Source organism: Coturnix japonica, chromosome 32 (genome assembly GCF_054131305.1).
Source record: "Coturnix japonica strain WE chromosome 32, WE-NBRP24, whole genome shotgun sequence".
Lineage (NCBI taxonomy): Eukaryota > Metazoa > Chordata > Aves > Galliformes > Phasianidae > Coturnix > Coturnix japonica.
Window position 1 is genome coordinate 6,116,116 of NC_140694.1, and position 26,228 is coordinate 6,142,343.

The following is a 26,228-nucleotide window of genomic DNA, read 5'->3' on the forward strand; positions in this document are numbered from 1 at the left end:
GCAGGAGATGCTGTGAGGCAGATGTGGGTCAGATCTATGGGGCAAAGGCTGCTGTGTGGCAGATGTGGGTCAGATCTATGGGGCAGGAGCTGCTGTGGGGCAGATGTGGGTCAGAACTATGGGGCAAATGCTGCTCTGTGGCAGATGTGGGTCAGATCTATGGGGCAGGAGCTGCTGTGGGTCAGATGTGGGTCAGATCTATAGGTCAGGAGCTGCTGTGGCTGATGTGGGCCAGTTCTATGGGGCAGGAGATGCTGTGAGTCAGATCTATGAGGCAGGAGCTGCTGTGGGGCTGATGTGTATCAGGTCTATGGGGCAGGAGCTGCTGTGTGGCTGATGCGGGTCAGATCTATGGGCAGGAGCTGCAGTGGAGATGATGTAGGTCAGATCTGTGGTGTAGGAGCAGCAGTGGGGCAGAAGTGTGTCAGATCTTTAGGGAGGATCTGCTGTGGGGCAGATGTGGGTCAGATCTATGGGGCAGGAGCTGATGTGGGGCAGATGTAGGGCATATCTATGGGGCAAAGGCTGCTGCGTGGCAGATGTGGGTCAGATCTATGGGGCAGGAGCTGCTGTGGGTCAGATGTGGGTCAGAACTATGGGGCAGGAGCTGCTGTGGCTGATGTGGGCCAGTTCTATGGGGCAGGAGATGCTGTGAGTCAGATGTATGAGGCAGGAGCTGCTGTGGCAGATGGGGGTCAGATCTATGGGGCAGGAGATGCTGTGGAGTAGATGTGGGTCAGATCTATGGGACAGGAGCTTCTGTGGGGCAGATGTGGGTCAGATCTATGGGCAGGAGATGCTGTGCTGCACATGTTGGTAGGGTCTATGGGGCAGGAGCTGCTGTGGGGCAGATGTGGGTCAGATCTATGGGGCAGGAGCTGCTGTGGGGCTGATGTTGGTCAGATCTTTGGGGCAGCAGCTGCTGTGGAGCAGATCTGGGTAAGATCTATGTCGCAGGAGCTGCTGTGGGGCAGACGTGGCACATATCTATGGGGCAAAATTTGCTGTGGGGCTGATGTGGGTCAGATCTATGGGGCAGGATCTCCTGTGGGGCTGATGTGGGTCAAATCAATGGGGCAGAGCTGCTCTGGGGCACATGTGGGTCAGATCTATGGAGCAGGAACTGCTGTGGGGCAGATTTGAATCAGATCTATAGGGCAGGAGCTGCTGTGGGTCAGATCTATGGGCAGGAGCTGCTGTGGGGCACATGTGAGTTAGATCTATGGGGCAGGAGATGGTGTGGGGCAGATTTGGGTCAGATGTATGGGTCAGGAGCTGCTGTGTTGCTGATGAGGGTCAGATCTATGGGGCATGGGCTGCTGTGGTTCAGATCTACGGGACTGGAGCTGCAGTGGAGCACATGTGGGTCAGATCTATGGGGTAGAAGCTGTTGTGGGGCTGATGGGGGTCATATCTATGGGGCAGGAGCTGCTTTGGGGCTGATGGTGGTTAGATCTATATGGCAGGAGCTGCTGTGGGGCACATGTGGGTCAGACCTATGGGGCAGGAGCTGCAGAGGGGATGATGTAGGTCAGATCTATGGGGCAGGAGTTGCTGTGGGGAATATGAGGGACATATCTATGGTGCAAAATCTGCTGTTGGACTGATGTGAGTCAGATCTATGAGTTTGGAGCTGCTGTGGGGCACATGTGGGTCAGATCTATGGGGCAGGAGATGCTGTGGGGCTGATGGTGGTTAGAACTATGTGGCAGGAGATGCTGTGGGTCAGATCTATGGGGCAGGAGCTGCTGTGGGGAACATGTGGGTCAGGTCTATGGGGCAGGAGTTGCTGTTGGGCAGATGTGGGTCAGATCTATGGGGCAGGAGATGCTGTTGGGCAGATGTGGGGCATAACTAAGGGGCAAAATCTGCTGTGGGGCTGATGTGGGTTAGATCTATGAGACAGGAGCGGCATTGGTTCAGATCTATGGGGCAGGAGCAGCTCTGGGGCACATGTGGGTCAGATCTATGTGTTAGGAGCTGCTGTGGGGCACATGTGGGTCAGATCAATGGGGCAGGAGATGCTGTGGGGCAGATGTGGGTCAGATCTATGGGGCAGGAGTTGCTGTTGGGCAGATGTGGGGCATAACTATGGGGCAAAATCTGCTGTGGGGCTGATGTGGGTCAGATCTATGAGACAGGAGCTGCTGTGGTTCAGATCTATGGGGCAGGAGCAGCTCTGGGGAACATGTGGGTCAGATCTATGTGTTAGGAGCTGCTGTGGGGCACATGTGGGTCAGATCTATGGGGCAGGAGCTGCTCTGGGTCAGATGTGGGTCAGATCTATAGGTCAGGAGCTGCTGTGGCAGATGTGGGCCAGTTCTATGGGGCAGGAGATGCTGTGAGTCAGATGTATGAGGCAGGAGCTGCTGTGGGGCAGATGGGGGTCAGATCTATGGGGCTGGAGATGCTGTGGAGCAGATGTGGGTCAGATCTATGGGTCAGGAGATGCTGTGGAGCATATGTGGGTCAGATCTATGGGGCAGGAGCTGCTGTGGGGCAGATGTGGGTCAGATCTATGGGGCAGGAGCTGCTGTGGAGCAGATGTGGGTCAGATCTATGGGCAGGAGCTGCTGTGCTGCACATGTTGGTAGGGTGTATGTGTTAGGAGCTGCTGTGTGGCACATGTGGGTCAGATCTATGGGGCAGGAGATGCTGTGGGGCTGATGTTGGTCAGATCTTTGGGGCAGCAGCTGCTGTGGAGCAGATCTGTATAAGATCTATTTCGCAGGAGCTGCTGTGGGGCAGACGTGGCACATATCTATGGGGCAAAATCTGCTGTGGGGCACATGTGAGTTAGATCTACGGGGCAGGAGATGCTGTGGGGCAGATGTGGGTCAGATCTATGGGGCAAAGGCTGCTGTGTGGCAGATGTGGGTCAGATCTATGGGGCAGGAGCTGCTGTGGGTCAGATGTGGGTCAGATCTATAGGTCAGGAGCTGCTGTGGCTGATGTGGGCCAGTTCTATGGGGCAGGAGATGCTGTGAGTCAGATGTATGAGGCAGGAGCTGCTGTGGGGCAGATGGGGGTCAGATCTATGGGGCAGGAGATGCTGTGGAGCAGATGTGGGTCAGATCTATGGGGCAGGAGCTGCTGTGCTGCACATATTGGTAGGGTCTATGGGGCAGGAGCTGCTGTGGGGCAGATGTGGGTCAGATCTATGGGGCAGGAGCTGCTGTGGGGCTGATGTCGGTCAGTTCTTTGGGGCAGCAGCTGCTGTGGAGCAGATCTGGGTAAGATCTATGTCGCAGGAGCTGCTGTGGGGCAGACGTGGCACATATCTATGGGGCAAAATCTGCTGTGGGGCTGATGTGGGTCAGATCTATGGGGCAGGATCTCCTGTGGGGCTGATGTGGGTCAAATCAATGGGGCAGAGCTGCTCTGGGGCACATGTGGGTCAGATCTATGGAGCAGGAGCTGCTGTGGGGCAGATTTGAATCAGATCTATAGGGCAGGAGCTGCTGTGGGTCAGATCTATGGGCAGGAGCTGCTGTGGGGCACATGTGAGTTAGATCTATGGGGCAGGAGATGGTGTGGGGCAGATTTGGGCCAGATGTATGTGTCAGGAGCTGCTGCGTTGCTGATGATGGTCAGATCTATGGGGCATGGGCTGCTGTGGTTCAGATCTACGGGACTGGAGCTGCAGTGGAGCACATGTGGGTCAGATCTATGGGGTAGAAGCTGTTGTGGGGCTGATGGGGGTCATATCTATAAGGCAGGAGCTGCTGTGGGGCTGACTTGGGTCAGATCTATGGGGCAGGAGCTGCTTTGGGGCTGATGGTGGTTAGATCTATATGGCAGGAGCTGCTGTGGGGCACATGTGGGTCAGACCTATGGGGCAGGAGCTGCAGAGGGGATGATGTAGGTCAGATCTATGGGGCAGGAGTTGCTGTGGGGAATATGAGGGACATATCTATGGTGTAAAATCTGCTGTTGGACTGATGTGAGTCAGATCTATGAGTTTGGAGCTGCTGTGGGGCACATGTGGGTCAGATCTGTGGGGCAGGAGATGCTGTGGGGCTGATTTGGGTCAGATCTATGTGGCAGGAGATGCTGTGGGTCAGATCTATGGGGCAGGAGCTGCTGTGGGGAACATGTGGGTCAGGTCTATGGGGCAGGAGCTGCTGTGGGCACATGTGGGTCACACTGGGACCCATATGGGGACAAAGGGAGACATCATAGTGACTCATAGAGACCTATTGGGACCAATAGGGACCCAAAGAGAGACATAGAGTCCCCATAGAAACCCATGGAGACCCCATAGAGGCACAAAGTGACACATAGAGGGACACCAAGACCCATAGAAACCAGATAGAGACTCCATATAGACACATAGGAACACATAGAGACCCACTGGGACACTGAGACCACATATAGACTCATAGGGACACATTAGGAGCCATTAAGACCCATAGGGACACATAGGACGACTTTGAAACTTATAGATACCCAAAGGAAGACATTTGGGCCCAGAGATAACCATAAGAGACCCCATAGAGACCCCATAGGGGCACATAGCAACCCATAGGGGAAACATTGGGACACATAGGTACACATTGTGACCCGTAGGAAGACACTGGGACCCATAGGGGGACATTGGGACACATAGGGACCCAATGAATTACAGTGGGGGACAGTGAGACCCATAGAGATACATAAGGACCCCGCTGAGACTCATAAGAGACCCCATAGAGGCACCTAGGGACCACATTGAAACTCATAGATACTTGTAGGAAGACATTTGGGCCCAGAGATATCCATAAGAGACCCACAGAGACCCCATAGAGGCACATAGCAACCCATAGGGGGGACATTGGGACACGCAGGGAAACATTCTGACCCATAGGGAGACACTGGGACCCATATGGGGACATTGGGACACATAGGGACCCCTTGGACTACAGTGGGGGACAGCCAGACCCATAGAGACACATAGAAACCCCGCTGAGACCCATAAGAGACCCCATAGAGGCACATAGGGACCACATTGAAACCCATAGATAGCTATAGGAAGATATTTGGGCCCAGAGATACCCATAAGAAACCACATACAAGCACATAGCAACCCATAGGGGGGACATTGGGACACATAGTGACCCATAGGGGGACATTGGGACACATAGGTACACATAGGGAGACACTGGGACCCATAGGGGGACATTGGGACACATAGTGACCCCATGGATTAAAGTGGGGGACAGTCAGATCCATCGAGACACATAGGGACCCTGCTGAGACCCATAAGAGACCCCATAGAGGAACATAGCAACCCATAGGGGGGACATAGGGACACATAGGGACACACCGTGACCCATGAGGAGACACTGGATCCCATAGGGGGACAATGGGACACATAAGGACCCCATGGATTACAGTGGGGGACAGTGAGACCCATAGAGACACATAGGGAACCCGCTGAGACCCATAAGAGACCCCATAGAGGCACATAGGGACCTAATGTAACCCATAGATACCCACACGGAGACATTTGGGCCCAGAGCTATCCATAAGAGAGCCCATTGAGGCACATAGCAACCCATAGGGGGGACATTGGGACACATAGGGACACATAGTGACCCATAGGGAGACACTGGGACCCATATGGGGATATTGGGACACATAGGGACCACATGGATTACAGTGGTGGACAGTGAGACCCATAGAGACACATAGGGACTTCGTTGAGACCCATAAGAGACCCCATAGAGGCACATAGGGACCACATTGAAACCCATAGATACCCTTAGGAATACATTTGGGACGATAGTTACCCATAAAAGACCCCATAGAGACCCCATAGAGGCACATAGCAAACCATAGTGGGGACATTGGGACACATAGGGACCCCATAGAGAGACATAGAGACATATAGGGACCCATTTAGAGGCATAATAACCCCATAGAGTCCTATAGGGACACCCAGAGATCCATAGGGAAACATTGGGACCCACAGGGGCTGTGTGGGAGATTGGGAATCACAGCCTGAACCTCTGATTAATCAGCTGAGGCAAGTGTGGGGTCAGCTGCGGGAGCACAGGTGAGAGTCATGGAGCTGTGCTCCCGGGAGGGCTGGAGCTCGACTCCACCTCCTCTGAGACCTCATTTAAGGGCTGACCCTCACTCGAGCCGCTTTCCATTATCTTTCCGAGCTCCCTGTTACCGGGTGAGGTCCCAGAAGACTGGAGGCTTGCCAACGTGACTCCCATTTCCAAGCAAGGTTGTCAGGAGGATCCGGGCAACTCCAGGCCTGTTAGCCTGACCTCGGTGCCAGGGAAGGGAATGGAACGAATTGTCTTGAGGGAGATGACAGATGCGGCAGGTGTGGGATGAGCAGGAGATCAGACCTAGCCAGCATGGGTTCGTGAAGGGCAGCTCCTGCTTGACCAATCTGATCTCCTTCTACGATCCTGTGACCCATCTGATGGATGAAGGAAAGAAAGAAAGGCTGTTGATGTGCTCTACTTGGACTTCAGCAAAGCCTTCACAACTGTCTCCCATGCTATTCTCCTACAAAAGCTGGCAGCCCTTTTCCAACCTTGAGAATTCTGTGATTCTGTGAGGCAGCATCTCTTGGACATCGCTCTGCAGTGAAGACCGCCCCAGCTTCCTCAGCGAAGGCATCACCACTGGTGAGTTTCTCTCTCGCTTAGAACCTCTGTACATTTGTTACCATCTTTGTTACCATCTGTAGAGTTACCACCTAGACAGGGGGACATAGAGAGACACTGGGACCCCTAGGGACCCATAGAGATCCAGAGGAAGACATTGGGACCCATAGGGACACATAGAGAGACACTGGGACCCATAGGGACACATAGAGACCCATAGACGGTCATTGGGAGCCATAAGGATAAATTGAGACCCATAGAGACCCCATTGAGACCCATAGTGCCTCAAAGAAACCCATAGCGACCCCATAGTCACCCATAGCGCCCCATAGGAACACAAAGATACCCCATAGAGCCCCATAGTGACCCATAGGGGCCCAAAGAGACCCCATAGCACCCCATAGCTACTCCATAGTGCCCCATAGCAGCCCATGGAGCCTCATAGACACTCCATTGTGCCCCAGAGCACCCCATTGCACCCCATAGGGACCCATAGACACAGCATACTGCTCCATAGAGCCCCATAGACACCCCATAGTTCCCCACAGCACCCCATAGCAGCCCACAGTGCCCCATAGACACCACATAAGGCCCTACAGCCACACCATAGAGCCCAATTGAACCAAATAGACACCCCATATCGCTCCATACTGCCTGTAGACACCCCATAGAGCCCCATAGAAACTCACTGAACCCCATACAGACCCCATGCAGACCCCATAGAACCCCACAGACAACCCATAGATCCCCAAAGACACCCCATAGACTCCCCATAGAGCCCCATAGGGACCTCATAGCGCCCCATAGAAACTCCATTCTTCCGCATAGAGCCCCTTAGCAAACCATAGCACCCCATAGTCACCCATAGCGCCCCATAGGAACCCAAGGATACCCCAAAGCACCCCATAGCCACCCTACAGCACCGCATAGCCACCCCATAGAGCCCCATAGACACCACATAGTGACCCATAGTGACCCATAGGGGCCCAAAGAGACTCCATAGCACCCCATAGCTACTCCATAGTGCCCCATAGCAGCCCATGGAGCCTCATAGACACTCTCTTGTGCCCCACAGCGCCCCATTGCACCCCATAGAGACCCATAGACACCCTATACTGCTCCATAGAGCCCCATAGCACCCCATAGTGCCTCACAGGACCCCATAGCACAACATAGTGCCACATAGACACCACATAAGGACATATAGCCGCGCCATAGATCCCCACAGACATCCCATAGAGCCCCGTAGGCAACCCATTGTGCCCCATAGAGCTCCCATAGCCACCCATAGAAACTAATTTACCAAATAGACACACCATAGCGTTCCATAGACACCCCATAGAAGCCTCAGAACGCCCTATAGAGCTCCATAGGCACCCCATAGAGCCCTATAGAGAACCCATAGAGGCACATAGCAACCCATAGGGGGGACATTGGGACACATAGGGACACATAGTGACCCATAGGGAGACACTGGGACCCATAGGGTGACATTGGGACACATAGGGACACCATGGATTACATGGTTGATACAACCCATGTTGTATGTTTTCATGTTTATCAACATGGTTGATGTGGGTCAGATCTATGGGGCAGGAGCTGCTGTGGGGCACATGTGGGTCAGATCTATTGGGCCGGAGGTGCTGTGGGGCTGATGTAGGAAAGATCTATGGGGCAGGAGATGCATTGGGGCAGATGTGGGTCAGGTCTATTGGGCTGGAGCTGCTGCGGGGCACTTGTGGGTCAGATCTATGAGGCAGGGGCTGCTGTGGGTCAGATCTATGGGGCAGGAACAAATGTGGGCCTGATGTTGGTCAGATTTATGGAGCAGGAGCTGCTGTGTTGCAGACGTGGGTCAGATCTATGGTGCAGGAGCTGATGTGGGGCAGATGTAGGGCATATCTATGGGGCAGGAGCTGCTGTGAGGCTGATGGGTGTTAGATCTATGGGGAGGAGCTGCTGTGGTGCAGATGTGGGTCACGTCTATGGGGCGGGAGATGCTGTGTGGCTGATGTGGATCAAATCTATGGGGCAGGAGCTGCTTTGGGGCTGATGGTGGTTAAATCTATGGGGCAGGAGCTGCTGTGAGGCGCATGTGGGTCAGATCTATGGGGCAGTAGTTGCTGTTGGGCTGATGTGGGACATAACTATGGGGCAAAATCTGCTGTGGGGCTGATGTGGGTAAGATCTATGAGACAGGAGCTGCTGTGGTTCAGATCTATGGGGCAGGAGCAGCTCTGCGGCACATGTGGGTCAGATCTATGTGTTAGGAGCTGCTGTGGGGCACATGTGGGTCAGATCTATGGGACAGGAGCTGCTGTCGAGATGATGTGGGTCAGATCTATGGGTAGGAGCTGCTGTGGAGCAGATCTGGGTAAGATGTATGGGGCAGGAGCTGCTGTGGGTCAGATGTGGGTCAGATCTATGGGGCAGGAGCTGCTGTGGGGCAGATGTGGGTCAGATCTATGGGGCAGGAGCTGCTGTGGGGCAGATGTGGGTCTGATCTATGGGGCAGGAGCTGCTGTGGGGCAGATGTGGGTCAGATCTATGGGGCAGGAGCTGCTGTGGGGCAGATGTGGGTCTGATCTATGGGGCAGGAGATGCTGTGGGGCAGATGTGGGTCTGATCTATGGGGCAGGAGATGCTGTGGGGCAGATGTGGGTCAGGTCTATGGGGCAAAGGCTGCTGTGTAGCAGATGTGGGTCAGATCTATGGGGCAGGAGCTGCTGTGGGTCAGATGTGGGTCAGATCTATGGGGCAGGAGCTGCTGTGGCTGATGTGGGCCAGTTCTATGGGGCAGGAGATGCTGTGAGTCAGATGTATGAGGCAGGAGCTGCTGTGGGGCAGATGGGGGTCAGATCTATGGGGCAGGAGATGCTGTGGAGCAGATGTGGGTCAGATCTATGGGGCAGGAGATGCTGTGGGTCAGATGTGGGTCAGATCTATAGGTCAGGAGCTGCTGTGGCTGATGTGGGCTAGTTCTATGGGGCAGGAGATGCTGTGAGTCAGATGTATGAGGCAGGAGCTGCTGTGGGGCAGATGGGGGTCAGATCTATGGGGCAGGAGATGCTGTGGAGCAGATGTGGGTCAGATCTATGGGGTAGGAGATGCTGTGGGGCAGATGTGGGTCAGATCTATGGGCAGGAGCTGCTGTGCTGCACATGTTGGTAGGGTCTATGGAGCAGGAGCTACTGTGGGGCAGATGTGGGTCAGATCTATGGGGCAAGTGCTGCTGTGGGGCTGATGTTGTTCAGATCTTTGGGGCAGCAGCTGCTGTGGAGCAGATCTGGGTAAGATCTATGTCGCAGGAGCTGCTGTGGGGCAGACGTGGCGCATATCTATGGGGCAAAATCTGCTGTGGGGCTGATGTGGGTCAGATCTATGGGGTAGGAGCTGCTGTGGGGCAGATGTGGGTCAGATCTATGGGGCAGGAGCTGCTGTGGCTGATGTGGGCCAGTTCTATGGGGCAGGAGATGCTGTGGGTCAGATGTATGAGGCAGGAGCTGCTGTGGGGCAGATGGGGGTCAGATCTATGGGGCAGGAGATGCTGTGGAGCAGATGTGGGTCAGATCTATGGGGCAGGAGCTGCTGTGGGGCAGATGTGGGTCAGATCTATGGGGCAGGAGCTGCTGTCGAGATGATGTGGGTCAGATCTTTGGGTAGGAGCTGCTGTGGGGCAGATCTGTGTAAGATGTAAGGGGCAGGAGCTGCTGTGGGGCAGATGTGGGTCAGATCTATGGGGCAGGAGCTGCTGTGGGGCAGATGTGGGTCAGAACTATGGGGCAAATGCTGCTCTGTGGCAGATGTGGGTCAGATCTATGGGGCAGGAGCTGCTGTGGGTCAGATGTGGGTCAGATCTATAGGTCAGGAGCTGCTGTGGCTGATGTGGGCCAGTTCTATGGGGCAGGAGATGCTGTGAGTCAGATGTATGAGGCAGGAGCTGCTGTGGGGCAGATGGGGGTCAGATCTATGGGGCAGGAGCTGCTGTGGGTCAGATGTGGGTCAGATCTATGGGGCAAAATCTGCTGTGGGGCTGATGTTTGTCAGATCTATACATCAGGAGCTGCTGTGGCAAATGTAGGCCAGTTCTATGGGGCAGGAGATGCTGTGGGTCAGATGTATGAGGCAGGAGAAGCTGTAGGGCAGATGGGGGTCAGATCTATGGGGCAGGAGCTGCGGTGGAGCAGATGTGGGTCAGATCTATGGGGCAGGAGCTGCGGTGGAGCAGATGTGGGTCAGATCTATGGGGCAGGAGCTGCTGTGGGGCAGATGTGGGTCAGATCTATGGGGCAAATGCTGCTTTGTGGCAGATGTGGGTCAGATCTATGGGGCAGGAGCTGCTGTGGGGCAGATGTGTGTAAGATGTAAGGGGCAGGAGCTGCTGTGGGGCAGAAGTGGGTCAGATCTATGGGGCAAATGCTGCTTTGTGGCAGATGAGGGTCAGATCTATGGGCAGGAGCTGCTGTGGCTGATGTGGGCCAGTTCTATGGGGCAGGAGATGCTGTGAGTCAGATGTATGAGGCAGGAGCTGCTGTGGGGCAGATGGGGGTCAGATCTATGGGGCAGGAGATGCTGTGGGGCAGATGTGGGTTAGATCTATGGGCAGGAGCTGCTGTGCTGCACATGTTGGTAGGGTCTATGGGGCAGGAGCTGCTGTGGGGCAGATGTGAGTCAGATCTATGGGGCAGGAGCTGCTGTGGGGCTGATGTTGGTCAGATCTTTGGGGCAGCAGCTGCTGTGGAACAGATCTGGGTAAGATCTATGTCGCAGGAGCTGCTGTGGGGCAGACGTGGCACATATCTATGGGGCAAAATCTGCTGTGGGGCTGATGTGGGTCAGATCTATAGGTCAGGAGCTGCTGTGGCTGATGTGGGCCAGTTCTATGGGGCAGGAGATGCTGTGAGTCAGATGTATGAGGCACGAGCTGCTGTGGGGCAGATGGGGGTCAGATCTATGGGGCAGGAGATGCTGTGGAGCAGATGTGGGTCAGATCTATGGGGCAGGAGATGCTGTGGAGCAGATGTGGGTCAGATCTATGGGGCAGGAGATGCTGTGGGGCAGATGTGGGTCAGATCTATGGGCAGGAGCTGCTGTGCTGCACATGTTGGTAGGGTCTATGGAGCAGGAGCTACTGTGGAGCAGATCTGGGTAAGATCTATGTCGCAGGAGCTGCTGTGGGGCAGACGTGGCGCATATCTATGGGGCAAAATCTGCTGTGGGGCTGATGTGGGTCAGATCTATGGGGCAGGAGCTGCTGTGGCTGATGTGGGCCAGTTCTATGGGGCAGGAGATGCTGTGGGTCAGATGTATGAGGCAGGAGCTGCTGTGGGGCAGATGGGGGTCAGATCTATGGGGCAGGAGATGCTGTGGAGCAGATGTGGGTCAGATCTATGGGGCAGGAGCTGCTGTGGGGCAGATGTGGGTCAGATCTACGGAGCAGGAGCTGCTGTCGAGATGATGTGGGTCAGATCTTTGGGTAGGAGCTGCTGTGGGGCAGATCTGTGTAAGATGTAAGGGGCAGGAGCTGCTGTGGGGCAGATGTGGGTCAGATCTATGGGGCAGGAGCTGCTGTGGGGCAGATGTGGGTCAGAACTATGGGGCAAATGCTGCTCTGTGGCAGATGTGGGTCAGATCTATGGGGCAGGAGCTGCTGTGGGTCAGATGTGGGTCAGATCTATAGGTCAGGAGCTGCTGTGGCTGATGTGGGCCAGTTCTATGGGGCAGGAGATGCTGTGAGTCAGATGTATGAGGCAGGAGCTGCTGTGGGGCAGATGGGGGTCAGATCTATGGGGCAGGAGCTGCTGTGGGTCAGATGTGGGTCAGATCTATGGGGCAAAATCTGCTGTGGGGCTGATGTTTGTCAGATCTATAGGTCAGGAGCTGCTGTGGCAAATGTAGGCCAGTTCTATGGGGCAGGAGATGCTGTGGGTCAGATGTATGAGGCAGGAGCTGCTGTGGGGCAGATGGGGGTCAGATCTATGGGGCAGGAGATGCTGTGGGGCTGATGTTGGTCAGATCTTTGGGGCAGCAGCTGCTGTGGAACAGATCTGGGTAAGATCTATGTCGCAGGAGCTGCTGTGGGGCAGACGTGGCACATATCTATGGGGCAAAATCTGCTGTGGGGCTGATGTGGGTCAGATCTATAGGTCAGGAGCTGCTGTGGCTGATGTGGGCCAGTTCTATGGGGCAGGAGATGCTGTGAGTCAGATGTATGAGGCACGAGCTGCTGTGGGGCAGATGGGGGTCAGATCTATGGGGCAGGAGATGCTGTGGAGCAGATGTGGGTCAGATCTATGGGGCAGGAGCTGCTGTGGGGCAGATGTGGGTCAGATCTATGGGGCAGGAGCTGCTGTGGGGCAGACGTGGCAAATATCTATGGGGCAAAATCTGCTGTGGGGCAGATGTTGGTCAGATCTATAGGTCAGGAGCTGCTGTGGTTCAGATCTATGGGGCAGGAGCAGCTCTGAGGCACATGTGGGTCAGATCTATGTGTTAGGAGCTGCTGTGGGGCACATGTGGGTCAGATCTATGGGGCAGGAGCTGCTGTCGAAATGATGTGGGTCAGATCTATGGGGCAGGAGCTGCTGTGGGGCAGATGTGGGTCAGATCTATGGGGCAGGAGATGCTGTGGGGCAGATGTGGGTCAGATCTATGGGGCAAAGGCTGCTGTGTGGCAGATGTGGGTCAGATCTATGGGGCAGGAGCTGCTGTTGGGCAGATGTGGGTCAGATCTATAGGTCAGGAGCTGCTGTGGCTGATGTGGGCCAGTTCTATTGGGCAGGAGATGCTGTGAGTCAGATGTATGAGGCAGGAGCTGCTGTGGAGCAGATGTGGGTCAGATCTATAGGTCTGGAGCTGCTGTGGCTGATGTGGGCCAGTTCTATGGGGCAGGAGATGCTGTGAGTCCGATGTATGAGGCAGGAGCTGCTGTGGGGCAGATGTGGGATAGATCTATGGGCAGGAGCTGCTGTGCTGCACATGTTGGTAGGGTCTATGGGGCAGGAGCTGCTGTGGGGCAGATGTGGGTCAGATCTATGGGGCAGGAGCTGCTGTGGGTCAGATGTGGGTCAGATCTATAGGTCAGGAGCTGCTGTGGCTGATGTGGGCCAGTTCTATGGGGCAGGAGATGCTGTGAGTCAGATGTATGACGCCGGAGCTGCTGTGGGGCAGATGGGGGTCAGATCTATGGGCAGGAGCTGCTGTGGGGCAGATGTGGGTCAGATCTATGGGGCAGGAGCTGCTGTGGGGCAGATGTGGGTTAGATCTATGAGACAGGAGCTGCTCTGGTTCAGATCTATGGGGCAGGAGCAGCTCTGGGGCACATGTCGGTCAGATCTATGTGTTAGGAGCTGTTGTGGGGCACATATGGGTCAGATCTATGGGGCAGGAGCTGCTGTCGAGATGATGTGGGTCAGATCTTTGGGTAGGAGCTGCTGTGGGGCAGATCTGGGTAAGATGTGTGGGGCAGGAGCTGCTGTGGGTCAGATGTGGGTCAGATCTATGGGGCAGGAGCTGCTGTGGAGCAGATCTGGGTAAGATCTATGTCGCAGGAGCTGCTGTGGGGCAGACGTGGCACATATCTATGGGGCAAAATCTGCTGTGGGGCAGATGTGTGTCAGCTCTATAGGTCAGGAGCTGCTGTGGCTGATGTGGGCCAGTTCTATGGGGCAGGAGATGCTGTGAGTCAGATGTATGAGGCAGGAGCTGCTGTGGGGCACATGTGGGTCAGATCTATGTGTTAGGATCTGCTGTGGGGCAGATGGGGGTCAGATCTATGGGGCAGGAGATGCTGTGGAGCAGATGTGGGTCAGATCTATGGGGCAGGAGCTGCTGTGGGTCAGATGTGGGTCAGATCTATAGGTCAGGAGCTGCTGTGGCTGATGTGGGCCAGTTCTATGGGGCAGGAGATGCTGTGAGTCAGATGTATGACGCCGGAGCTGCTGTGGGGCAGATGGGGGTCAGATCTATGGGTAGGAGCTGCTGTGGGGCAGATGTGGGTCAGATCTATGGGGCAAGAGCTGCTGTGGGGCTGATGTGGGTCAGATCTATGGGGTAGGAGCTGCTGTGGGGCAGATGTGGGTTAGATCTATGGGGCAGGAGATGCTGTGGGGCAGATGTGGGTCAGGTCTATGGGGCAAAGGCTGCTGTGTGGCAGATGTGGGTCAGATCTATGGGGCAGGAGCTGCTGTGGGGCAGATGTGGGTCAGATCTATAGGTCAGGAGCTGCTGTGGCTGATGTGGGCCAGTTCTATGGGGCAGGAGATGCTGTGAGTCAGATGTATGAGGCAGGAGCTGCTGTGGGGTAGATGGGGGTCAGATCTATGGGGCAGGAGATGCTGTGGAGCAGATGTGGGTCAGATCTATGGGGCAGGAGCTGCTGTGGGGCAGATGTGGGTTAGATCTATGGGCAGGAGCTGCTGTGGGGCAGATGGGGGTCAGATCTATGGGGCAGGAGATGCTGTGGAGAAGATGTGGGTCAGATCTATAGGTCAGGAGCTGCTGTGGCTGATGTGGGCCAGTTCTATGGGGCAGGAGATGCTGTGAGTCAGATGTATGAGGCAGGAGCTGCTGTGGGGCAGATGGGGGTCAGATCTATGGGGCAGGAGCTGCTGTGGGTCAGATGTGGGTCAGATCTATAGGTCCGGAGCTGCTGTGGCTGATGTGGGCCAGTTCTATGGGGCAGGAGATGCTGTGAGTCAGATGTATGAGGCAGGAGCTGCTGTGGGGCAGATGGGGGTCAGATCTATGGGGCAGGAGATGCTGTGGAGCAGATGTGGGTCAGATCTATGGGGCAGGAGCTGCTGTGGGGCAGTTGTGGGTCAGATCTATGGGCAGGAGCTGCTGTGCTGCACATGTTGGTAGGGTCTATGGGGCAGGAGCTGCTGTGGGGCAGATGTGGGTCAGATCTATAGGTCAGGAGCTGCTGTGGCTGATGTGGGCCAGTTCTATGGGGCAGGAGATGCTGTGAGTCAGTTGTATGAGGCAGGAGCTGCTGTGGGGCAGATGGGGGTCAGATCTATGGGGCAGGAGATGCTGTGGAGCAGATGTGGGTCAGATCTATGGGGCAGGAGCTGCTGTGGGGCAGATGTGGGTCAGATCTATGTGTTAGGAGCTGCTGTGGGGCACATGTGGGTCAGATCTATGGGGCAGGAGATGCTGTGGGGCTGATGTTGGTCAGATCTTTGGGGCAGCAGCTGCTGTGGAGCAGATCTGGGTAAGATCTATGTCGCAGGAGCTGCTGTGGGGCAGACGTGGCACATATCTATGGGGAAAAATCTGCTGTGGGGCTGATGTGGTTCAGATCTATGGGGCAGGATCTCCTGTGGTGCTGATGTGGGTCAAATCAATGGGGCAGAGCTGCTCTGGGGCACATGTGGGTCAGATCTATGGAGCAGGAGCTGCTGTGGGGCAGATTTGAATCAGATCTATAGGGCAGGAGCTGCTGTGGGTCAGATCTATGGGCAGGAGCTGCTGCGGGGCACATATGAGTTAGATCTATGGGGCAGGAGATGGTGTGGGGCAGATTTGGGTCAGATGTATGGGTCAGGAGCTGCTGTGTTGCTGATGAGGGTCAGATCTATGGGGCAGGAGATGCTGTGGGGCAGATGTGGGTCAGATCTATGGGGCAAAGGCTGCTGTGTGGCAGATGTGGGTCAGATCTATGGGGCAGGAGCTGATGTGGGGCAGATGTAGGGCATATCTATGGGGCAGGAGCTGCTGTGAGGCTGATGGGTGTTAGATCTATGGGGAGGAGCTGCTGTGGTGCAGATGTGGGTCACGTCTATGGGGCGGGAGATGCTGTGTGGCTGATGTGGATCAAATCTATGGGGCAGGAGCTGCTTTGGGGCTGATGGTGGTTAAATCTATGGGGCAGGAGCTGCTGTGAGGCGCATGTGGGTCAGATCTATGGGGCAGTAGTTGCTGTTGGGCTGATGTGGGACATAACTATGGGGCAAAATCTGCTGTGGGGCTGATGTGGGTAAGATCTATGAGACAGGAGCTGCTGTGGTTCAGATCTATGGGGCAGGAGCAGCTCTGCGGCACATGTGGGTCAGATCTATGTGTTAGGAGCTGCTGTGGGGCACATGTGGGTCAGATCTATGGGACAGGAGCTGCTGTCGAGATGATGTGGGTCAGATCTATGGGTAGGAGCTGCTGTGGAGCAGATCTGGGTAAGATGTATGGGGCAGGAGCTGCTGTGGGTCAGATGTGGGTCAGATCTATGGGGCAGGAGCTGCTGTGGGGCAGATGTGGGTCAGATCTATGGGGCAGGAGCTGCTGTGGGGCAGATGTGGGTCTGATCTATGGGGCAGGAGCTGCTGTGGGGCAGATGTGGGTCAGATCTATGGGGCAGGAGCTGCTGTGGGGCAGATGTGGGTCTGATCTATGGGGCAGGAGATGCTGTGGGGCAGATGTGGGTCTGATCTATGGGGCAGGAGATGCTGTGGGGCAGATGTGGGTCAGGTCTATGGGGCAAAGGCTGCTGTGTAGCAGATGTGGGTCAGATCTATGGGGCAGGAGCTGCTGTGGGTCAGATGTGGGTCAGATCTATGGGGCAGGAGCTGCTGTGGCTGATGTGGGCCAGTTCTATGGGGCAGGAGATGCTGTGAGTCAGATGTATGAGGCAGGAGCTGCTGTGGGGCAGATGTGGGTCAGATCTATGGGGCAGGAGCTGCTGTGGGTCAGATGTGGGTCAGATCTATAGGTCAGGAGCTGCTGTGGCTGATGTGGGCCAGTTCTATGGGGCAGGAGATGCTGTGAGTCAGATGTATGACGCCGGAGCTGCTGTGGGGCAGATGGGGGTCAGATCTATGGGCAGGAGCTGCTGTGGGGCAGATGTGGGTCAGATCTATGGGGCAGGAGCTGCTGTGGGGCAGATGTGGGTTAGATCTATGAGACAGGAGCTGCTCTGGTTCAGATCTATGGGGCAGGAGCAGCTCTGGGGCACATGTCGGTCAGATCTATGTGTTAGGAGCTGTTGTGGGGCACATATGGGTCAGATCTATGGGGCAGGAGCTGCTGTCGAGATGATGTGGGTCAGATCTTTGGGTAGGAGCTGCTGTGGGGCAGATCTGGGTAAGATGTGTGGGGCAGGAGCTGCTGTGGGTCAGATGTGGGTCAGATCTATGGGGCAGGAGCTGCTGTGGAGCAGATCTGGGTAAGATCTATGTCGCAGGAGCTGCTGTGGGGCAGACGTGGCACATATCTATGGGGCAAAATCTGCTGTGGGGCAGATGTGTGTCAGCTCTATAGGTCAGGAGCTGCTGTGGCTGATGTGGGCCAGTTCTATGGGGCAGGAGATGCTGTGAGTCAGATGTATGAGGCAGGAGCTGCTGTGGGGCACATGTGGGTCAGATCTATGTGTTAGGATCTGCTGTGGGGCAGATGGGGGTCAGATCTATGGGGCAGGAGATGCTGTGGAGCAGATGTGGGTCAGATCTATGGGGCAGGAGCTGCTGTGGGTCAGATGTGGGTCAGATCTATAGGTCAGGAGCTGCTGTGGCTGATGTGGGCCAGTTCTATGGGGCAGGAGATGCTGTGAGTCAGATGTATGACGCCGGAGCTGCTGTGGGGCAGATGGGGGTCAGATCTATGGGTAGGAGCTGCTGTGGGGCAGATGTGGGTCAGATCTATGGGGCAAGAGCTGCTGTGGGGCTGATGTGGGTCAGATCTATGGGGTAGGAGCTGCTGTGGGGCAGATGTGGGTTAGATCTATGGGGCAGGAGATGCTGTGGGGCAGATGTGGGTCAGGTCTATGGGGCAAAGGCTGCTGTGTGGCAGATGTGGGTCAGATCTATGGGGCAGGAGCTGCTGTGGGGCAGATGTGGGTCAGATCTATAGGTCAGGAGCTGCTGTGGCTGATGTGGGCCAGTTCTATGGGGCAGGAGATGCTGTGAGTCAGATGTATGAGGCAGGAGCTGCTGTGGGGTAGATGGGGGTCAGATCTATGGGGCAGGAGATGCTGTGGAGCAGATGTGGGTCAGATCTATGGGGCAGGAGCTGCTGTGGGGCAGATGTGGGTTAGATCTATGGGCAGGAGCTGCTGTGGGGCAGATGGGGGTCAGATCTATGGGGCAGGAGATGCTGTGGAGAAGATGTGGGTCAGATCTATAGGTCAGGAGCTGCTGTGGCTGATGTGGGCCAGTTCTATGGGGCAGGAGATGCTGTGAGTCAGATGTATGAGGCAGGAGCTGCTGTGGGGCAGATGGGGGTCAGATCTATGGGGCAGGAGCTGCTGTGGGTCAGATGTGGGTCAGATCTATAGGTCCGGAGCTGCTGTGGCTGATGTGGGCCAGTTCTATGGGGCAGGAGATGCTGTGAGTCAGATGTATGAGGCAGGAGCTGCTGTGGGGCAGATGGGGGTCAGATCTATGGGGCAGGAGATGCTGTGGAGCAGATGTGGGTCAGATCTATGGGGCAGGAGCTGCTGTGGGGCAGTTGTGGGTCAGATCTATGGGCAGGAGCTGCTGTGCTGCACATGTTGGTAGGGTCTATGGGGCAGGAGCTGCTGTGGGGCAGATGTGGGTCAGATCTATAGGTCAGGAGCTGCTGTGGCTGATGTGGGCCAGTTCTATGGGGCAGGAGATGCTGTGAGTCAGTTGTATGAGGCAGGAGCTGCTGTGGGGCAGATGGGGGTCAGATCTATGGGGCAGGAGATGCTGTGGAGCAGATGTGGGTCAGATCTATGGGGCAGGAGCTGCTGTGGGGCAGATGTGGGTCAGATCTATGTGTTAGGAGCTGCTGTGGGGCACATGTGGGTCAGATCTATGGGGCAGGAGATGCTGTGGGGCTGATGTTGGTCAGATCTTTGGGGCAGCAGCTGCTGTGGAGCAGATCTGGGTAAGATCTATGTCGCAGGAGCTGCTGTGGGGCAGACGTGGCACATATCTATGGGGCAAAATCTGCTGTGGGGCTGATGTGGTTCAGATCTATGGGGCAGGATCTCCTGTGGTGCTGATGTGGGTCAAATCAATGGGGCAGAGCTGCTCTGGGGCACATGTGGGTCAGATCTATGGAGCAGGAGCTGCTGTGGGGCAGATTTGAATCAGATCTATAGGGCAGGAGCTGCTGTGGGTCAGATCTATGGGCAGGAGCTGCTGCGGGGCACATATGAGTTAGATCTATGGGGCAGGAGATGGTGTGGGGCAGATTTGGGTCAGATGTATGGGTCAGGAGCTGCTGTGTTGCTGATGAGGGTCAGATCTATGGGGCAGGAGATGCTGTGGGGCAGATGTGGGTCAGATCTATGGGGCAAAGGCTGCTGTGTGGCAGATGTGGGTCAGATCTATGGGGCAGGAGCTGATGTGGGGCAGATGTAGGGCATATCTATGGGGCAGGAGCTGCTGTGAGGCTGATGGGTGTTAGATCTATGGGGAGGAGCTGCTGTGGTGCAGATGTGGGTCACGTCTATGGGGCGGGAGATGCTGTGTGGCTGATGTGGATCAAATCTATGGGGCAGGAGCTGCTTTGGGGCTGATGGTGGTTAAATCTATGGGGCAGGAGCTGCTGTGAGGCGCATGTGGGTCAGATCTATGGGGCAGTAGTTGCTGTTGGGCTGATGTGGGACATAACTATGGGGCAAAATCTGCTGTGGGGCTGATGTGGGTAAGATCTATGAGACAGGAGCTGCTGTGGTTCAGATCTATGGGGCAGGAGCAGCTCTGCGGCACATGTGGGTCAGATCTATGTGTTAGGAGCTGCTGTGGGGCACATGTGGGTCAGATCTATGGGACAGGAGCTGCTGTCGAGATGATGTGGGTCAGATCTATGGGTAGGAGCTGCTGTGGAGCAGATCTGGGTAAGATGTATGGGGCAGGAGCTGCTGTGGGTCAGATGTGGGTCAGATCTATGGGGCAGGAGCTGCTGTGGGGCAGATGTGGGTCAGATCTATGGGGCAGGAGCTGCTGTGGGGCAGATGTGGGTCTGATCTATGGGGCAGGAGCTGCTGTGGGGCAGATGTGGGTCAGATCTATGGGGCAGGAGCTGCTGTGGGGCAGATGTGGGTCTGATCTATGGGGCAGGAGATGCTGTGGGGCAGATGTGGGTCTGATCTATGGGGCAGGAGATGCTGTGGGGCAGATGTGGGTCAGGTCTATGGGGCAAAGGCTGCTGTGTAGCAGATGTGGGTCAGATCTATGGGGCAGGAGCTGCTGTGGGTCAGATGTGGGTCAGATCTATGGGGCAGGAGCTGCTGTGGCTGATGTGGGCCAGTTCTATGGGGCAGGAGATGCTGTGAGTCAGATGTATGAGGCAGGAGCTGCTGTGGGGCAGATGGGGGTCAGATCTATGGGGCAGGAGATGCTGTGGAGCAGATGTGGGTCAGATCTATGGGGCAGGAGATGCTGTGGGTCAGATGTGGGTCAGATCTATAGGTCAGGAGCTGCTGTGGCTGATGTGGGCTAGTTCTATGGGGCAGGAGATGCTGTGAGTCAGATGTATGAGGCAGGAGCTGCTGTGGGGCAGATGGGGGTCAGATCTATGGGGCAGGAGATGCTGTGGAGCAGATGTGGGTCAGATCTATGGGGTAGGAGATGCTGTGGGGCAGATGTGGGTCAGATCTATGGGCAGGAGCTGCTGTGCTGCACATGTTGGTAGGGTCTATGGAGCAGGAGCTACTGTGGGGCAGATGTGGGTCAGATCTATGGGGCAAGTGCTGCTGTGGGGCTGATGTTGTTCAGATCTTTGGGGCAGCAGCTGCTGTGGAGCAGATCTGGGTAAGATCTATGTCGCAGGAGCTGCTGTGGGGCAGACGTGGCGCATATCTATGGGGCAAAATCTGCTGTGGGGCTGATGTGGGTCAGATCTATGGGGTAGGAGCTGCTGTGGGGCAGATGTGGGTCAGATCTATGGGGCAGGAGCTGCTGTGGCTGATGTGGGCCAGTTCTATGGGGCAGGAGATGCTGTGGGTCAGATGTATGAGGCAGGAGCTGCTGTGGGGCAGATGGGGGTCAGATCTATGGGGCAGGAGATGCTGTGGAGCAGATGTGGGTCAGATCTATGGGGCAGGAGCTGCTGTGGGGCAGATGTGGGTCAGATCTATGGGGCAGGAGCTGCTGTCGAGATGATGTGGGTCAGATCTTTGGGTAGGAGCTGCTGTGGGGCAGATCTGTGTAAGATGTAAGGGGCAGGAGCTGCTGTGGGGCAGATGTGGGTCAGATCTATGGGGCAGGAGCTGCTGTGGGGCAGATGTGGGTCAGAACTATGGGGCAAATGCTGCTCTGTGGCAGATGTGGGTCAGATCTATGGGGCAGGAGCTGCTGTGGGTCAGATGTGGGTCAGATCTATAGGTCAGGAGCTGCTGTGGCTGATGTGGGCCAGTTCTATGGGGCAGGAGATGCTGTGAGTCAGATGTATGAGGCAGGAGCTGCTGTGGGGCAGATGGGGGTCAGATCTATGGGGCAGGAGCTGCTGTGGGTCAGATGTGGGTCAGATCTATGGGGCAAAATCTGCTGTGGGGCTGATGTTTGTCAGATCTATACATCAGGAGCTGCTGTGGCAAATGTAGGCCAGTTCTATGGGGCAGGAGATGCTGTGGGTCAGATGTATGAGGCAGGAGAAGCTGTAGGGCAGATGGGGGTCAGATCTATGGGGCAGGAGCTGCGGTGGAGCAGATGTGGGTCAGATCTATGGGGCAGGAGCTGCGGTGGAGCAGATGTGGGTCAGATCTATGGGGCAGGAGCTGCTGTGGGGCAGATGTGGGTCAGATCTATGGGGCAAATGCTGCTTTGTGGCAGATGTGGGTCAGATCTATGGGGCAGGAGCTGCTGTGGGGCAGATGTGTGTAAGATGTAAGGGGCAGGAGCTGCTGTGGGGCAGAAGTGGGTCAGATCTATGGGGCAAATGCTGCTTTGTGGCAGATGAGGGTCAGATCTATGGGCAGGAGCTGCTGTGGGTCAGATGTGGGTCAGATCTATAGGTCAGGAGCTGCTGTGGCTGATGTGGGCCAGTTCTATGGGGCAGGAGATGCTGTGAGTCAGATGTATGAGGCAGGAGCTGCTGTGGGGCAGATGGGGGTCAGATCTATGGGGCAGGAGATGCTGTGGGGCAGATGTGGGTTAGATCTATGGGCAGGAGCTGCTGTGCTGCACATGTTGGTAGGGTCTATGGGGCAGGAGCTGCTGTGGGGCAGATGTGAGTCAGATCTATGGGGCAGGAGCTGCTGTGGGGCTGATGTTGGTCAGATCTTTGGGGCAGCAGCTGCTGTGGAACAGATCTGGGTAAGATCTATGTCGCAGGAGCTGCTGTGGGGCAGACGTGGCACATATCTATGGGGCAAAATCTGCTGTGGGGCTGATGTGGGTCAGATCTATAGGTCAGGAGCTGCTGTGGCTGATGTGGGCCAGTTCTATGGGGCAGGAGATGCTGTGAGTCAGATGTATGAGGCAGGAGCTGCTGTGGGGCAGATGGGGGTCAGATCTATGGGGCAGGAGATGCTGTGGAGCAGATGTGGGTCAGATCTATGGGGCAGGAGATGCTGTGGAGCAGATGTGGGTCAGATCTATGGGGCAGGAGATGCTGTGGGGCAGATGTGGGTCAGATCTATGGGCAGGAGCTGCTGTGCTGCACATGTTGGTAGGGTCTATGGAGCAGGAGCTACTGTGGAGCAGATCTGGGTAAGATCTATGTCGCAGGAGCTGCTGTGGGGCAGACGTGGCGCATATCTATGGGGCAAAATCTGCTGTGGGGCTGATGTGGGTCAGATCTATGGGGCAGGAGCTGCTGTGGCTGATGTGGGCCAGTTCTATGGGGCAGGAGATGCTGTGGGTCAGATGTATGAGGCAGGAGCTGCTGTGGGGCAGATGGGGGTCAGATCTATGGGGCAGGAGATGCTGTGGAGCAGATGTGGGTCAGATCTATGGGGCAGGAGCTGCTGTGGGGCAGATGTGGGTCAGATCTATGGAGCAGGAGCTGCTGTCGAGATGATGTGGGTCAGATCTTTGGGTAGGAGCTGCTGTGGGGCAGATCTGTGTAAGATGTAAGGGGCAGGAGCTGCTGTGGGGCAGATGTGGGTCAGATCTATGGGGCAGGAGCTGCTGTGGGGCAGATGTGTGTCAGAACTATGGGGCAAATGCTGCTCTGTGGCAGATGTGGGTCAGATCTATGGGGCAGGAGCTGCTGTGGGTCAGATGTGGGTCAGATCTATAGGTCAGGAGCTGCTGTGGCTGATGTGGGCCAGTTCTATGGGGCAGGAGATGCTGTGAGTCAGATGTATGAGGCAGGAGCTGCTGTGGGGCAGATGGGGGTCAGATCTATGGGGCAGGAGCTGCTGTGGGTCAGATGTGGGTCAGATCTATGGTGCAAAATCTGCTGTGGGGCTGATGTTTGTCAGATCTATAGGTCAGGAGCTGCTGTGGCAAATGTAGGCCAGTTCTATGGGGCAGGAGATGCTGTGGGTCAGATGTATGAGGCAGGAGAAGCTGTAGGGCAGATGGGGGTCAGATCTATGGGGCAGGAGCTGCGGTGGAGCAGATGTGGGTCAGATCTATGGGGCAGGAGCTGCTGTGGGGCAGATGTGGGTCAGATCTATGGGGCAAATGCTGCTTTGTGGCAGATGTGGGTCAGATCTATGGGGCAGGAGCTGCTGTGGGGCAGATGTGTGTCAGATCTATGGGGCAGGAGCTGCTGTGGGGCAGAAGTGGGTCAGATCTATGGGGCAAATGCTGCTTTGTGGCAGATGAGGGTCAGATCTATGGGCAGGAGATGCTGTGAGTCAGATGTATGAGGCAGGAGCTGCTGTGGGGCAGATGGGGGTCAGATCTATGGGGCAGGAGATGCTGTGGGGCTGATGTTGGTCAGATCTTTGGGGCAGCAGCTGCTGTGGAACAGATCTGGGTAAGATCTATGTCGCAGGAGCTGCTGTGGGGCAGACGTGGCACATATCTATGGGGCAAAATCTGCTGTGGGGCTGATGTGGGTCAGATCTATAGGTCAGGAGCTGCTGTGGCTGATGTGGGCCAGTTCTATGGGGCAGGAGATGCTGTGAGTCAGATGTATGAGGCAGGAGCTGCTGTGGGGCAGATGGGGGTCAGATCTATGGGGCAGGAGATGCTGTGGAGCAGATGTGGGTCAGATCTATGGGGCAGGAGCTGCTGTGGGGCAGATGTGGGTCAGATCTATGGGGCAGGAGCTGCTGTGGGGCAGACGTGGCAAATATCTATGGGGCAAAATCTGCTGTGGGGCAGATGTGGGTCAGATCTATAGGTCAGGAGCTGCTGTGGTTCAGATCTATGGGGCAGGAGCAGCTCTGAGGCACATGTGGGTCATATCTATGTGTTAGGAGCTGCTGTGGGGCACATGTGGGTCAGATCTATGGGGCAGGAGCTGCTGTCGAGATGATGTGGGTCAGATCTATGGGGCAGGAGCTGCTGTGGGGCAGATGTGGGTCAGATCTATGGGGCAGGAGATGCTGTGGGGCAGATGTGGGTCAGATCTATGGGGCAAAGGCTGCTGTGTGGCAGATGTGGGTCAGATCTATGGGGCAGGAGCTGCTGTTGGGCAGATGTGGGTCAGATCTATAGGTCAGGAGCTGCTGTGGCTGATGTGGGCCAGTTCTATGGGGCAGGAGATGCTGTGAGTCAGATGTATGAGGCAGGAGCTGCTCTGGGGCAGATGGGGGTCAGATCTATGGGGCAGGAGATGCTGTGGAGCAGATGTGGGTCAGATCTATGGGGCAGAAGCTGCTGTGGGGCAGATGTCGGTTAGATCTATGGGCAGGAGCTGCTGTGGGGCAGATGTGGGTCAGATCTATGGGGCAGGAGATGCTGTGGAGAAGATGTGGGTCAGATCTATAGGTCAGGAGCTGCTGTGGCTGATGTGGGCCAGTTCTATGGGGCAGGAGATGCTGTGAGTCCGATGTATGAGGCAGGAGCTGCTGTGGGGCAGATGTGGGATAGATCTATGGGCAGGAGCTGCTGTGCTGCACATGTTGGTAGGGTCTATGGGGCAGGAGCTGCTGTGGGGCAGATGTGGGTCAGATCTATGGGGCAGGAGCTGCTGTGGGTCAGATGTGGGTCAGATCTATAGGTCAGGAGCTGCTGTGGCTGATGTGGGCCAGTTCTATGGGGCAGGAGATGCTGTGAGTCAGATGTATGACGCCGGAGCTGCTGTGGGGCAGATGGGGGTCAGATCTATGGGCAGGAGCTGCTGTGGGGCAGATGTGGGTCAGATCTATGGGGCAGGAGCTGCTGTGGGGCAGATGTGGGTTAGATCTATGAGACAGGAGCTGCTCTGGTTCAGATCTATGGGGCAGGAGCAGCTCTGGGGCACATGTCGGTCAGATCTATGTGTTAGGAGCTGTTGTGGGGCACATATGGGTCAGATCTATGGGGCAGGAGCTGCTGTCGAGATGATGTGGGTCAGATCTTTGGGTAGGAGCTGCTGTGGGGCAGATCTGGGTAAGATGTGTGGGGCAGGAGCTGCTGTGGGTCAGATGTGGGTCAGATCTATGGGGCAGGAGCTGCTGTGGAGCAGATCTGGGTAAGATCTATGTCGCAGGAGCTGCTGTGGGGCAGACGTGGCACATATCTATGGGGCAAAATCTGCTGTGGGGCAGATGTGTGTCAGCTCTATAGGTCAGGAGCTGCTGTGGCTCATGTGGGCCAGTTCTATGGGGCAGGAGAT